This window comes from Chiroxiphia lanceolata, chromosome 15 (genome assembly GCF_009829145.1).
Source record: "Chiroxiphia lanceolata isolate bChiLan1 chromosome 15, bChiLan1.pri, whole genome shotgun sequence".
Classification (NCBI taxonomy): domain Eukaryota; kingdom Metazoa; phylum Chordata; class Aves; order Passeriformes; family Pipridae; genus Chiroxiphia; species Chiroxiphia lanceolata.
In genome coordinates, this window is record NC_045651.1 from 11568601 (window position 1) to 11582993 (window position 14393).

A 14393-nucleotide genomic window follows, 5' to 3' on the forward strand; every position below is an offset into this window, starting at 1 on the left:
ATGCTTTTTTTTTTCCTCTCTTTTTAACCTTGGCTTTCCCTTAATACCAGCACTGAATAAATGAATTACATTTCCTATTTTCCTCCCTTTCCTCACAACTTCTATTTCTGTTTTCAGATTGCTGTTTTTCCTTTTTTTTTTCTAAAAGTCAAGTCTTGATGGGTAATTATTACATCTCATGCATCTCCTGTCCCAGTCTTCTGTTAAAAAATAGCAGCTAAGAAAACAAGTCTAAATTAACAATCTACTTTCTAGAAAGTGATTTTAAAGGCATTAGTACAGCACTTCTTCCACCTCACTTCCCATCTGCAGTGTCCTTCTATACATCCTTTTAGCACAAGCTGTATTAGCTCACCTTGAGATGAATGAAACCCTTTATTCAAAGGGAAATCACACCCAAATCTTCCCTGATCTAACATTTCTCTCCCAACTTCATATCTATAGCAGTGATACAAACCAGTATGCCCGCTTTTAAAACAGAAATGTTGGACCTTTACTCTGGCTTCTCATTAATAAGATGGACACTTCCATCCATCAGCAAGAATGGATAATGAGTGCTAATGAAGTACTTGAAAAATAAACAGCTTCCAGAAGGGTTGTTGAGCTTCTTGGTTTGGGTTTTATGCCCATTTCTACCCACTTGGGACTCAGATGTCCCCAGGTGTTCTTGGTGGAAAATGGACAGCATCTACAGGCATCAGGGATCCCTCACTTCCCTGTAAAAATATCTGGGATTCTGGACATTGAAGTGGGGGATATGTGACCTTGATCCAATCTGTTCAGTGCTATCTGTTCCTTGAGCACAACCAGAAAAGATGATCCTAATCCTTTCCTAGGATTAGAGAATTTCCAAGACTTGTTTTTACCGAAAATAAGGGCAGTAAGCTGCCTGTTCATCACATATGACTTACTAATCATTTAGCAAATACTTATTTTTCCAGGCATATGAGCTACAGTCCTGAAAGTCCCACTGGGCGAGTCCTTTAGGAAAGGAATCAAAAAACATTCAAATAAAGGACCGTGCTCCGTCAGGAAGAAACTATTCCACCTGAAATCTTACCCAGGAACTTGAGGGGGTAGCTGTGTGGGAACTCTCATTGCAATCTCAAACCAGCAACTACTGGGGAAAATGGAAGCTACTGTTTACTCAGAATGAGGGAGATCTTTGTGTCCACAGTCACGTACTGAAAAAACTCCTGAGCTGTTAGTTGATCTCACAGCATCCCGATGCTCAAGAAAATGGGGGCAGGGGAAGGGAGCTGACAAGCTTTTTTGTAGTTCAGTATTGGTTCAACACAGTGGTAAGCAAAAAAGTCATCATATCATATATTTCTGACTATTTCAAATATCTAATTTATGTACTTTGAATAAACAACCTGGAGACATATTTGTTCCTATATTTACCTCATACATAACTTTGCCATCTGACTTTGGTCTCTGCCTGCCTGAAGTAGATCAGTATGAATACATACCCATAGAATTGCACTTTCCCTGCAACTAAATGCACTTGGAGAGATGTGAATAATTGTGTTTTACAACATCCAAAAAAGAAAGTCTCAAGATTTCTGTATTTCTTTCTTTTCCTCTATCTTATAGTCTTAACAAGAAACAAATATTAAAAGTTTGGCGCTCAATTTGCAATGCAAATTAACTAACATGCTAATGAGTTGATTTGTGTACACAAATACTATTTGTACAGCCACATTCTATTGCTTGAGCATGCAAACCATGTGCACACCGATTCAGTAGCTGGATGGAGACTTCCTGAGAAATGAAGTCCTTAAATTCAATTGCTGTTGGCACAAACACCAAAACAAAGCAACACAAACAACAATCTCTATGACTCTGATGAGTATGAAGTGATACAAATCACTGTTCCCAGTTATGTTTTCGCAGAGATTCACTGGAATGCCCTGCTCTTCCTTCCATGATGCTGGGAACCAGATCCAACATAACCCTCAAAATAGCCCATCATTCTTTGCAGATTTGTGCATTTGCTATTTTTGGACCTTGAGGATATTTTGGAAAAGACAGAACTCCTGGCACCAATTCAGTCACTCTTCCAACAAATGTTTTCTTCACCACCACAATATATATGCTGTCCATCTCTCTCACACTAAACCTAAGTACCAGGGAGGTGTGTCAAAGCACGGAGAAATCCCAGATTCTGCAGCATGATCCCTGCCAATGCCATCCAGGGTAATATTGAGCAGCCCAGTGGCTGCAACAAATTCTGCCAGCTGGACAGAATCCCTTCTTGGTCTTCTGCCAGCTGAGACATGGCAGAAACTGGTCGCTCCCCCCACAGACACTATTAATTTGAGGCTCAGAGGCAGTAATGTCCCACTTGGGTGAGGATTATGTCCTCAAAACCCATTTCCTGCTCCCAGGTGAGGTCTCAGCAATCCTTCATCATGCAGAGTCCAGCTCCTCTTGGGCTGGGCGAGCACTGTAAAAACCCTGGGATCACATCTACAGACAAGCCTTTATTTTTTAATTAGTGGGGGAACAGGTCTAATAGGATGCCAACCTGATGCTGTAGAGAACAGAACGCTGGAAATATTGGGGGTTCACAAAACTTAAAAGCAGGAAACCAACAAAGGTAAGAATTTTCTCAGCAGAGAGCAAAATATGTCACCTTGGTCTGCTTGAGTTAGTACTTTATTTCTGGATTGAGTTGTATGTCTTTAATTCAAGTAGTGAAATATTTTACTTGTCTTTTTTTATATGGATGAATTAAATGATTTTTGGAGAAAGATGTAAAATATGTTGGATAGCTTTGCACTGTTTTAACATATGTTACTGCAGTAATTCAGGCATTATGAAAAAAGTTATTAATATGATGCCATTGTCCTACTTACTACCAATTTAGTAAATTGTTCCAGAAATAGATTTTTTTTTTTAGGAAAAGTCTTTAAATATGATGCCAAAAATGTGCATCTTTCATGGGACAGAGTCTTCAAGGAAATATATACCCATCTGAAATTGCCCAAGGACATTCTAAAGCCATTGTTTGCCCATGTAAAATGTTTCCTTTTTATTAGTGTGGGTTTTCCCTTATCCCTCTTCATAAAAGAGAGAGAGAGAAAAGAGAAAAAAAATGATACAGAGCTCATTTCAAAATCCATGAAAAGCTGGATACTCCCAAAATTCCAACAAGATTACAGAGAAATCTCATCTGGTAAATATTACGTTCTGTTTTTGTCTTTGCTTAAGCTTTTACACAACTTGACAGCTTGTGGTATTGTGCCACATTTCAAAGTTAACGTTTACAAACATCTGGCTTGGGTTCAACATTCCTCTCCACATGGACCACAATGTCTCCAGCGGACATTGTTTGCCTGTATGGAGCGAGGTAGAAAATCAGAGCTTTCCTAGAAAATTATGGAAACTTCAACAAGCAAGCCCACTTTCATTATTCATTGACAACAGCCTTGATTTTAATGCATCTTCAGCTTTTATGCCCTTTGTTGTACATTAACATGGGGTGGGAAAATTTTTTTCGTCCAAGAAGATAGTCACTGGTTTAGAAAAAATGTTGTATCCTGAACTGAGATGAAAGCCCAATATGACAATCACTGCAAGTAGGAGACACAGTGCAGGCCAAGTGAAACATTTTGTCTCAAGCAGTTTTAAAATGTTTAATTTCATTATTACTATTTTTGTAGGCATTCGGTAAGCTTTTTTTTTTTCCCAAAAAGTAAAAAAAAAATATTTTAATTTGGAAAATATTGAAAGGAAGTATTTGGATAATCTGGAACATTTTAAAAACTATCTAGTGATGAAAATTTTGCTAAACTAACACTCTTTCCAGCAAAAAAATAGCACTTCAGTAAATCCACATTCCTGACAATGCAGCTGTAACAATTTCATCAACATATTTTGAATGTGGGTGTAATATGAACGAACACTAATGGAAACATATTTATTTCCCATAAACTTGGTATCTCTCAAGCTTTGGATCAATAGATGAATTTTTCCTACAGCATTACTGAAACAGCTACAATTCAATACATACCTAAGGCCATTTGTATGGCTCTAGAATTTGAGTGCCCCACCATCCTGTGTACCCCATGGACCTGAACACTGGGGCAGCCTCCCTAGTGAGGCTCTGAAGGGCTGAGGACACTCAAAATCTCTCTAGGTGAGCTGACAGGTAACCAAAAGCTTAGCAAAACCAGTTAGTCTCCACTAAATTATGATATATCCTTTTTTAATTGGATTTTTTTCAGTACAGTCTCTCTTCTCCAAGGGATGGTGCCAGATTACCAGCTGTGGAGTGAAGATCTCCAAACATTTAACCTCTGTCCTGACTTATAAGACAGCAATAGGTGTTGGAGGAAAAGCAAACATGTGGAGGAGATTGTTAACTGGCCAGTAAACAAGATTTGGGTTTCAGATTCTCTGGTTTGGGAAATCTCTAGACTGCAGACTGCTGGAAAAGATCACTGTATACACACCCTGTTTCTTCAATGACACATTTCTTTAAAGGATGGAGCTGGGATTAACAGGGAACTGAGACCTGGAAATTCCAGGTTTTATTCTCGTGCCTTTTACAAGTGCACTGTATGATCACTACAAAATTTCTTAACCTCTCAGATCCTGTTTGCCACCCTCCAGAATGGGATATTTTGACTTTAAACTTCAGAGGATTAACCTTTGTAAAATAATTTTTACAGGCTTTGATAAAAGTTGACATTAAAAAAAAAAAAAAGGCAAAAATAAAAAATGTTTCCTTGCAAATTCAGCAGCATGCCTGTGCTGTCTGGGCACACAGATAGGGTTTGGGACAAGAGTTATATGTACTGTGGAAATAGTCATTCTTTATTCATTTTAAAAGGTCAACACAGCTTGCCAGCATATCACTGCTGCAGCTGTTGCAGAGCTTGTTATGGCATTAGGCTGACTCGGAATGATTTCCTTCCAAAGCATTCTGGCACGGAGCACAGCCCGACTCATACCCGAAGTGAGGAAACCATTACTGATGGCGCTGATGACAAGAAAACACGCCCGATGGCCAACTGTGGATTGGAGGCTGGAGAATGGAGGGGGGTGAGAAGGAGGTATGAGCCTCTTCTATCACTGACCTGGCAGCACTTTCTTTCCACCACAAAGCAAACACACAATGGGCTGGGACACCTGCTACTAATTTGGGTGCGTGCAGGCGCTACCCGTGTGAAATCTTTAGCATTGTTCCTAGCTAACAATTCTGATTTCTGATGGAAATGATCACAACAACTTGCATGCTGTGCAGCCCTTGGCACAGTGCAAATGTGCTGCTGATAGCAGGGAGCTGTTCTTTCTTTCTCCTTTTTATTGCTTACTTTTGTTCTTTTTTTTTTTTTTGATCTATGGGTGGAACCCCCATCATTGTCAGAGGGAATTTCATACACCCTCCGATGACAGACTGAATCCTTGCAAGAATGTATCATTTAAACAAAACACACACACACAAAAATTTGGCCTTCTAACATTTCAAATAAGGCTAAAGAGGAACCTCCCTAGAAGGTCCTTCTGAGGCATTGTTTTAGTGACATTGCTCTGTCTCACTCTCTCAAGAGCGAGGACAGAATATCTTTCTCTAAAGGAGATTCTGCAGCCAAAACAACCCACGTGCTGCCCCAGAGAGACCATCCTGAATGGTCCATTGTTTGAGCTCTCCCCATATGCAGATCTCCTGTCTGAAAACGCATCTGCAGCTTCAGACACCACCTCTGGGCATCATATGTCTACTCTCTCACTTCTGATTTGTTAGATGGAATATCCAAGCTGCATACTGCAGTCCAGGCCCTGTCTTAAAATCTGAGATTTTTAAGGGAGGAAGGGACCACTGAGATTATCCAAGGTGTTATCCAGCCTGATGTCCTACATTGCACATCCCACAGTTTGCAGTCAGTGATCCAGGCATCTCAACCAGGAAACCAGGGCTGCAGTGAAAGCTTGTCTTGGAAAGCCTCTATGGGCAGGACTAACCCAACATAATATAAATTCAGCTCTCTAGAAGTTAACTATCTAGTCTAAATCATTCATTAAGGCCCCCGCAGCCTCCCAGATCTCATGGGAGCAGGTTCCAGCAGTTGGTCACCCTCACTGACAATATTTCATAAATGATATCTATGAAGAAATTCACTTCACTGCAGTTTGCAGCATATCCTCTGTGAAAAATTAGGGTACTTTCTAGTGTCAGGAAAAAAAAAGGGAGTTATATGGCTACCATTTCAAACTTCAGAAAGTGAAAAGCATCCATGGTTTAAGTCCAGATTATCTGGCCTTGTAGCTTCACTTGAATCTTCATGTTTGCTATACAAACACTTCCATTTTTCCTCCTTTATTATCTTGACACAAGATATATAATTGATATATAAGAGCAAACTCCAACAGCCTCCCCACTGCAATGAGTGACATAAAGCAGGATCTCAGCAGACATTACACAGACCCACAGACAGAGGGAATTGGAAGCAAATCTTTCTACAACAACCTTAATTACACATAAGAGTCAGATAAACAATACATAGCACACCTATTTATGTATATTGCAACTAACCATTAGGAGGTTGGCTGTGACAGATCATGTCTTCACATAGATCATTTGTAATGAAAATTTCCTTTCAGCCATGAAAACCTCTGAGGTCATGCAGCTCTTCCTAAATAGCTGGATAGGGTTACATGTGTTTGTGTGGATGTGCACGTGGTGCATGTGTTTCAGAGGAGAGAGGACCAGTAATTCTTGAGTGCCATATTTACTTCTGATTTAAGAGAGGAGCACTACATTTTTAAGTGTCTGTTCACAAAATTTCCTTAACTGGGAAGCCTTAATGCAAATATTGTAGTACACAAGGACAAGAGGAGATTCTCCCAAATTCTCTCAATAAAGAATTGATTTTATTTTTGCTGTGTTGATCTACACAACTGACGTGCACACTATTAAGCCAACCTTTCTCTTGGGAGGCATGTTACCTCTATCACCATCAGAGTCTACCAGCCAGTGGGATGAGTGTTATAGACCAGTTCAGTGCCAGTGAACGCTGGGGTGGGTGACAAATCCATAGAAGCTCAGAAGGAACCTATTTTTTTAAAATCAGGAGCAAGTCCAGATCCTTAAAGCATGGCCAAGTCTGCTGGCAGGCAAAGGAGGCTGCACTCAGTCAGGAAGGGGTTGTCCCTGCAATGGAAAAGCTCCACTCTCTGCCCTTACACATCTGTAACCAACTGCTCACTCCACTCTGCAGGGGCACTGGCATTTACCAAAAGAATTCTCTGTTTGCCATGAGTGTCAGGTGCCTGAGGGATGGTCTGTTTGCACTAAATACCGAGAGGCTGCCCTTCATAAAACTGAACAAATACTTTCTAACCTACAGAGAGAGAGGTTCACGGGAGATTCCACTGAGCAATTTGTGAAGAGTGAGACACACTCAAGGTAGATTCTTTGTAATGAGGAACAGTTTTCAGAGAAAATGTAAAAACATATGCCTGCAATGCAATTGCAGGTAGCTATTTATTCCTGGAGTGTGGGGGCGCAAAGCGGGTATAATATCTTAGGATTGCATTGGAATTAAAGGCCTGGTTTTGCCACGATTCCTCCCACACATGGTACCTTACTCTGCTCGTGTCTGTTTGGAAAGCAGTCTGCCTCTCAGCCAGAGCTGGGGAGCCAGACTCCCCAGTGAGCACAGGTTAAAAATCCAGAGCATCACAACCTGATTGCTTCCCAAATGGCACATTCTGCTTTTAAAAATGTTCTTTGCTTAAAGCATTGTGCAGAACCTCACTTGTGTCTATGCTCGTGTTTCAGCCTGGTGCAGCAGTACAGCTCTAAACTGAATCCTTTGCTCATCCCTACCTACCGTGCATTGCTTTCAGTCACTGAGGGGCTCCTCTACATGAGTGAGATCTGTTTTGGAGGAAACTGCATGAGATGCCCCAGTTCAGGGGAATGCCAAATGTGCCAACTTCCTGTGGAACATCAAGTCCAGACCAGTGCCTGGTCCTTCAGACCTCCTCGCACCACGTGTGATGTAATGACACCTAATCCAGTCAAATCTAACCAGAGTAAAACCCCCAACTCTCACGGACTGGAGATGTAAGGGTGTCATCAGCAGCCATTTTGACCTTCACATCCCTCTAATTGTATGGAATTAATTATCAATATAGAAAGAATCTACACATTCCCTAACACTGGTGTAGAGAAAGACTGGTCACGCCCTTTTCCCCTGAATCCCACATCTGACTGATTGTTAAATGGCCTAGTAAAATAATTTTATTTTTATTTTTGAGATCTGCTTTAGAAAATTGACAAGAGCTGATTTGGGGTTATGCCTATTGTCAGCTTTGCATCACCAAATCTGCTAATTGTCTACATCGAAAGCAAATCAGTTCTACTCACTGTGGCCAGTTCAACACCTTAGACTAGTACTTAACAAATAAATGACAGGCAAAGTGGAACCCAAACACAGTAACATCCTGTCTCCAACATCCCCTTTCTGTTTGTCACCTCTAAGCAGAAAAATACAAAGGCATGCACAGTTTGGAGATGCTCATTTTGGTAACCAAGGTCTGCCTTGGTGTGGAGATGCCTCTTTCCTCATCCTCTGGTACACATTTTAAAATCTAGCAAACACTCAGAAGTAAAAGGCAAAGGCAAGACCCATTCTGCAGGAGTCCAGAGCTGGCATCTCCCAGCACCTAAGTGCCAGCTGCCAGATAATTTTGTTTTTATTAGGTTGACAGCTACACATGGGTGGGTGCCAACTTTTGTTCATTATATTTCATATTTTATAGCTCTGGTTTAGGTTTGGAAAGCTGTCGGCATTTGGAACGACAGCAGCACCTGCCCCTGAGGGACAGTCAAGGCTTTTTTTTCCCCCCTTCCCTTTCTAACTTCTCTCTCTTCTGTGACAGCTGCACTTTCCACTGTTGCTTGCTGGCTGTGCTCCCCCTGCCCCCCCCAGGGCTCAGCTCCTCTCTCTCAGCTCTGTGTTTAAGTCACGTCACGAGCAATGTTTAGCTTTGCTGCAAGAACTCCACGGCAAACAAACCAAACTCCAACAGATTGGAAAAGCAGCATTTTGATAACCCTCTGCACATGACATTGCAGCCCCAACGAGCTGTCCTTCAAACTGCCCTGCCAGCTGACCCGTGCAGCAGATAGGGATCAGCCCAGGGAGGCTGTTCTCCTCCACAATGGGGCAGCTTCAAAGGAAATATATGAGTTTCAGCAACTTGGCCAACTGTGTCATTCAAAGCTGCAGTGAGGACGTTGCACAAAGGGTCAGCTATCTGCCAGCCACTGCCAGTGCTGATAGGCTGCAGCGTGTTTGTAAAGGAATAAAGGGTCCTCATGTTACCTGGGGACTTCTTTCAGCCAGGGAATCCTTTAGTGGTGATTGATTTCACCATTTGACTGTGTAAACCTGCCCAGTGGAGCTCAGGACCGTGACTGTTTTTAAGTGTCAGACACTTGGGAAAGAAACGTTAACTTGCAGATTTTGTTTGCATTTCTCTATTTTAACTGACAATTTCTTATTTTTGAATAACAAACTATTGGTAAACTAACATAGATTTCACTCTTCATAAGGACTTTGCAAAGAATAAACCTTACTCTTTATCAACAATCTCTTCTGCAATACTTTGCTCTAAGTTTCTTATGTGAGAATCAAACAGTTTGCAAACTTATTAGGCAAAAGTCTTTGACTATTTTAAAAAAAAATACAATTTAAAAATAGTACTATTAAAATGGTACTATTTAAAAAAAAAAAAATCAGGAAAGAGCATAGCTACTGAGTTGTGATCTCATATTTAGAAATTGGTTGACCCTTCATGCCACGATCTGTGAAACTTTATTTATTCTTCAAATATATTTCACCATTACACTTGACTAAAATGAGGAGGGGGAAAAAAAAAATCATTGTTAAAGCGGCAGAGAATAAATAATGAAACCTTTTTGAGCCAGCTCAATCTAGATTCCCCATTTACTGCCAAGGAGGAATGTTGTCCTGGAGCATGCACTGAAGAAATCTGCAGCTGTCAGGCTGGCTCCTCAAATCCAGCATGTTCGATGTTCTTTCAAGCAAAAGCATTTTTGTGACTGTGAGTGTGGGGACTGCAAATCTGGAGGGAGAAATCAACAACATCCACTGGCTGTGACCCTTATTTGTTGGTCAGATATGCAGAATTGCATTACCATGGTTTGTGAACTAGAAATCTGACAAGAGCAATTTGACTCTTGTATTTACATTTCTAGCAGTTTCATCTTGTCATTTGTGGTTTTCTTCAAATTAGAAAACAATTAAATGAAGACTCTGGCAAAGAAGTGGAGCCAGATGTAACAGTTTCTCTTTACTCTTTGTTAATAGCAGCAGCAGCAATGTAATTTAATTCTGTCAGCTCTTCAGCTGCTCAGCAGCTGAGGAGATATGTGAAGGAAGAAAAGGATCATTCTCCTAAGATGCTGGATCAGCATCCAATACTCTATCTGCCAAAAGAGAAGAGGGAAGCCCTTGAACCACGATTCTGCTGGGACTCTGGGACCATCTCCCAAACCACTCTGACCTTACATTGTTTGGAGAGGGAAGAATCATGAGCTCAAATTACATTATCCCAAAAGTGAACAAATAAAGCTCCTTTTATCAAATAAATAAAATACGTATACAGCAGCAAACTGTATGGATAAAAAGGGAATTCTTTCACATTAGTGAAATGTTTGTTCACAGACAACACTAATGTCATTACTAAGTCAGATACAGTCCTTGAGAAACAGTATTTTGATTCCCAAAGATATTTATTTTCACATGTGCCTCAGCCATCTGACCTCTCCATGCCAGACACACAAAATGATAATGGATCATTTTCTACCTGCTGTAGGAGAAACTCTGCCCTCAACCTGTACAGAGCTGCTTGACCACGAGTCTCTGAGATCATGAGACAGAGCTTTCCTTGGGACAGAGCTCCCAGTGCAGGAAAGCAGGCAGCAGGACACTACTGAGTAACCTGCTCAGCCTGCAGCCAGTCCTCTTTTCCCCTCGTCACTGTGGACAAGTGGCACTGGCAGAGAGACAGAAAAACAGTTAAGCACCTGACCCTCCATTTCTGTTGGAGTTTTGTGGGTTTCCCTGACCTGCCATCACAAAACCAGAAATGACAGCATTACTCAGAGAAGCATTTACATCAAATATTGACGCGCCATATTTAATACTACACCAGTGAAATATCTTTATCACTACTTAAGCATCCAAATTTATAATTCTTCCTGAGATATTCTGCAAAATATAATAATAGGCTATTGCAGTATTTGTGGGAGGGAAGGCAGTTGCCTGATATTAGAGATTTAAAACATGCAAACCCAACAGAGAATTAATCTGAAAGGAAACTGGGTTAAAACATTATCATAGTTACTCTGCCATAGCACAGGCTCCTGCCCCATGAGGGCACTGCCACGCAAACTGCTGATTCTACATTTGTCACATTTGGGTTTCAGCAGCCCCTGGGGTAGGGATGGGTGGAAAATTTAGGGGCTGGAGGAGAGGAAAAAATAGTATCTTAGAACAATAGAAAAAAGGTAAAAAAATTACGCAGAATTAAAAAAAATTAATTAACAAATCCTCATGGAAGAGCCAAGTCTGAGATGTCTGCATGCAGTGGGATGTTCTTCTATTTTCTTTAACTATAAATGTCCACAAAAGGCTGATATAAGACAATTCTTTACAGGACTTGCCTTTTATTCTCACTGTACCAAGGGGCAGGACCACTTATTCATCTCATGAGAACAGAAATCAGGTGCCTATTTGCTGGAGGAAGTAGGGTTACAGGGTCTGAAGCCACGTTTTAGCACTGCCAAGGTCCCCAGCCTTATGAAGCTGCTTTCTGCAAGGTCTGTAGCATCATTTTTCCCCTAAAAACAGGCTGGATGCATCTGCCTCTGGGAATGGCCCTCCATATTTTAAAAATGGGCTCTAAGAATTAATTTTTAATACAATTTGGTACTTGAGCTCCAGAAGTGAAGATCAAAGGGCAATCTAAACACTACCCTCAGCTATACAGACACTTCTCCCATTGAAGTCACCAAAGAATGTGGTTCACAGTATGTTACTCTTCCTTAGACTAATTAATTTTTACAGACTAATTAGTATGCCACATTGCAGATTTGAACAAAATGCTCCAGTTTCAACTGGTCTGTGTTTTCTTGGAAGAGAATTTGCTTGAAATAGTCATAATCTAAGCAGTACTTATTAGCAGCATGAAAAAAAAAAAAAAAAAAAACAACCAAAAACCTTGCAGTACTCATGTTGATCTTGAATGATTGACTCTAAACTCTTCTGTTACTGGGGTTCCCTTTCCTCCTCACAGAAGTGCTGAACTCCCTTTAGTCTTGCACACCAGTGCCAGCTGCCTAGAAACATTTTTAATTAATGTATATTTTTGTGCTGGAGGAAAGAACATGGGTTGTGCTGATGCCTCTTAAAGAAGATTATAATCCCAGCAGCAAAACAAGCTGCTTGTCTAGATAAGGATCAATGAAAATGCTGTACATGGAGGCTGAAGCTGGAGCCTCAAAGCTACAACCTGGGCTGCATGATTTGTGGTGATACTGTACTTTAACAGCAACAGAAGCCATAAAGTCACAGTTTAAAGCCTCTGCTCCAATCTCCTGTTGCTCCTGCTTCAGTCAGATGTCACCAAAGCGTAAAGAATATGCTCCTACAGATCTGACCCAGTAATGGTTGGTCCTCTTAGACTTTTCTGAACTTCAGCAATTGCACTTATTTACCCCTGGGACTCCTGCCAAACTGGACCCAGCAGGCCAGAGAAGCTCACTGGTGTTCTGGTTTCAGCAATTCTTTGCTGTGCTTATTTGTCTGAATGGAAAGGAAAATGTTTCTCAGAAACTTATCCAGGCATAAAAACAAACAAGACCCTTCCATAGTCCCCTACCCAAACACCTATAACAGGCTTTATAGGAAACATATGATTACTTTCCAAACTAAACTTCCAAGAACACAACTGCTGAATTGTTGTGGGTGTCCTTCCCCCCAATATTTTAAGCAAAACAATTGTAGCATCAGATAGAAGTAATTTTTTTTCATTATCCCAAACAGATTCAAGAGCACAGTCCAGGTAACACACACTCGAGATGATCTTATTATCCACATCAGGAAAGTGTCTACAAAACTCTTCATGGAACTGCTAGAAATTAAGCATCAGAAGAAGGAATACAACATCAAATACTGGTTTGGATTACACCCTTCTCACCTGCCTCCTATATTGGATTATACAGTCCCTTAGTGTTAAATGTACATGCAACAAAATAGAATTCAGGTGAAGTTCTGGTTTAGTTTTTGTCTGACCAGCTATAAGACAATACATGCAAGTGACTTCAGGAAAACTTTGCTTATAAACTAAAACAAATTATCCATGTGTTTTTCTGATGCCTTTGCATTCAAAACCCCAGTAGAGTTTATCCATTAATGGATGAGAAATTAGAAGAAAGCCCTACACTTTAACATGAAACACGCACTTGGAAACTCAGCACTTACAACTCACAGAAATAATGCACTGAGGAATATTTCTCCTTAAAACGAAGACCCCAGTTAAGTGTTTTCAAGAACAACATCATTGTCTCCATGAAGATAACCCAGTCCTCATTATTTACAATCCCTGAAATATTCAAGATTGCTGGTATGGGGGCGAGCAGGAGGAGGTTGTTATTTGCTTGAGATTTTATTTTCAAGAAAGTAAAACACTCTTTCTAAAAAGAGATTATAAAGGACACTTTCCAGTAGGTGGGTTTTTTACTACTAGATGTTTTTTTAAGCATTACTTTTTTTAACAAGTACCTTTGGACGATAGCTGCAAACTTTTCTTACTTCATATTTCTGTCATTTCTGTATTCCATGGAAAAGTATTGCACAGTTGCTCACATGGGCAAGTTTTTGCTTCAATTATCAGTAAATTTCCAGCAATTCCAGAGACAAAAAGAATCTTTTGCTTAAGCTAGGGAAGTAATTCCTGTTGCTTACCACTGTAGTGACCTCTGCCTTGGACCTGTAATTTGTTATGTCATAGTGGAGATGAGGAACAAAACTGGTGCAGGGTCATTTAAACCAGTGAAAATAAAGATAGTCACTTACCTTTCGTCCTTCCGTGGAAGATACAGTGGCTGGAAGTAGGAGATGGGAGAGAGTTGCCTTTGCAATCTGCAGAGAAGGATGTTGGTGCAAGACCTAGGCAAGGATCACCTGTTAACACTTTCAGAAGGAGCAAGGATCACCTGTTAACACTTTCAGAAGGACTAAAGAGCGAATGAAAACACAAGAGAGACTTGGGAGCACTGCATGAAGCAGAAGAACCTGTGCTAAAGGACAACAGGAGGGAGAATCACCTGGTGGGGGAGCAGGAAG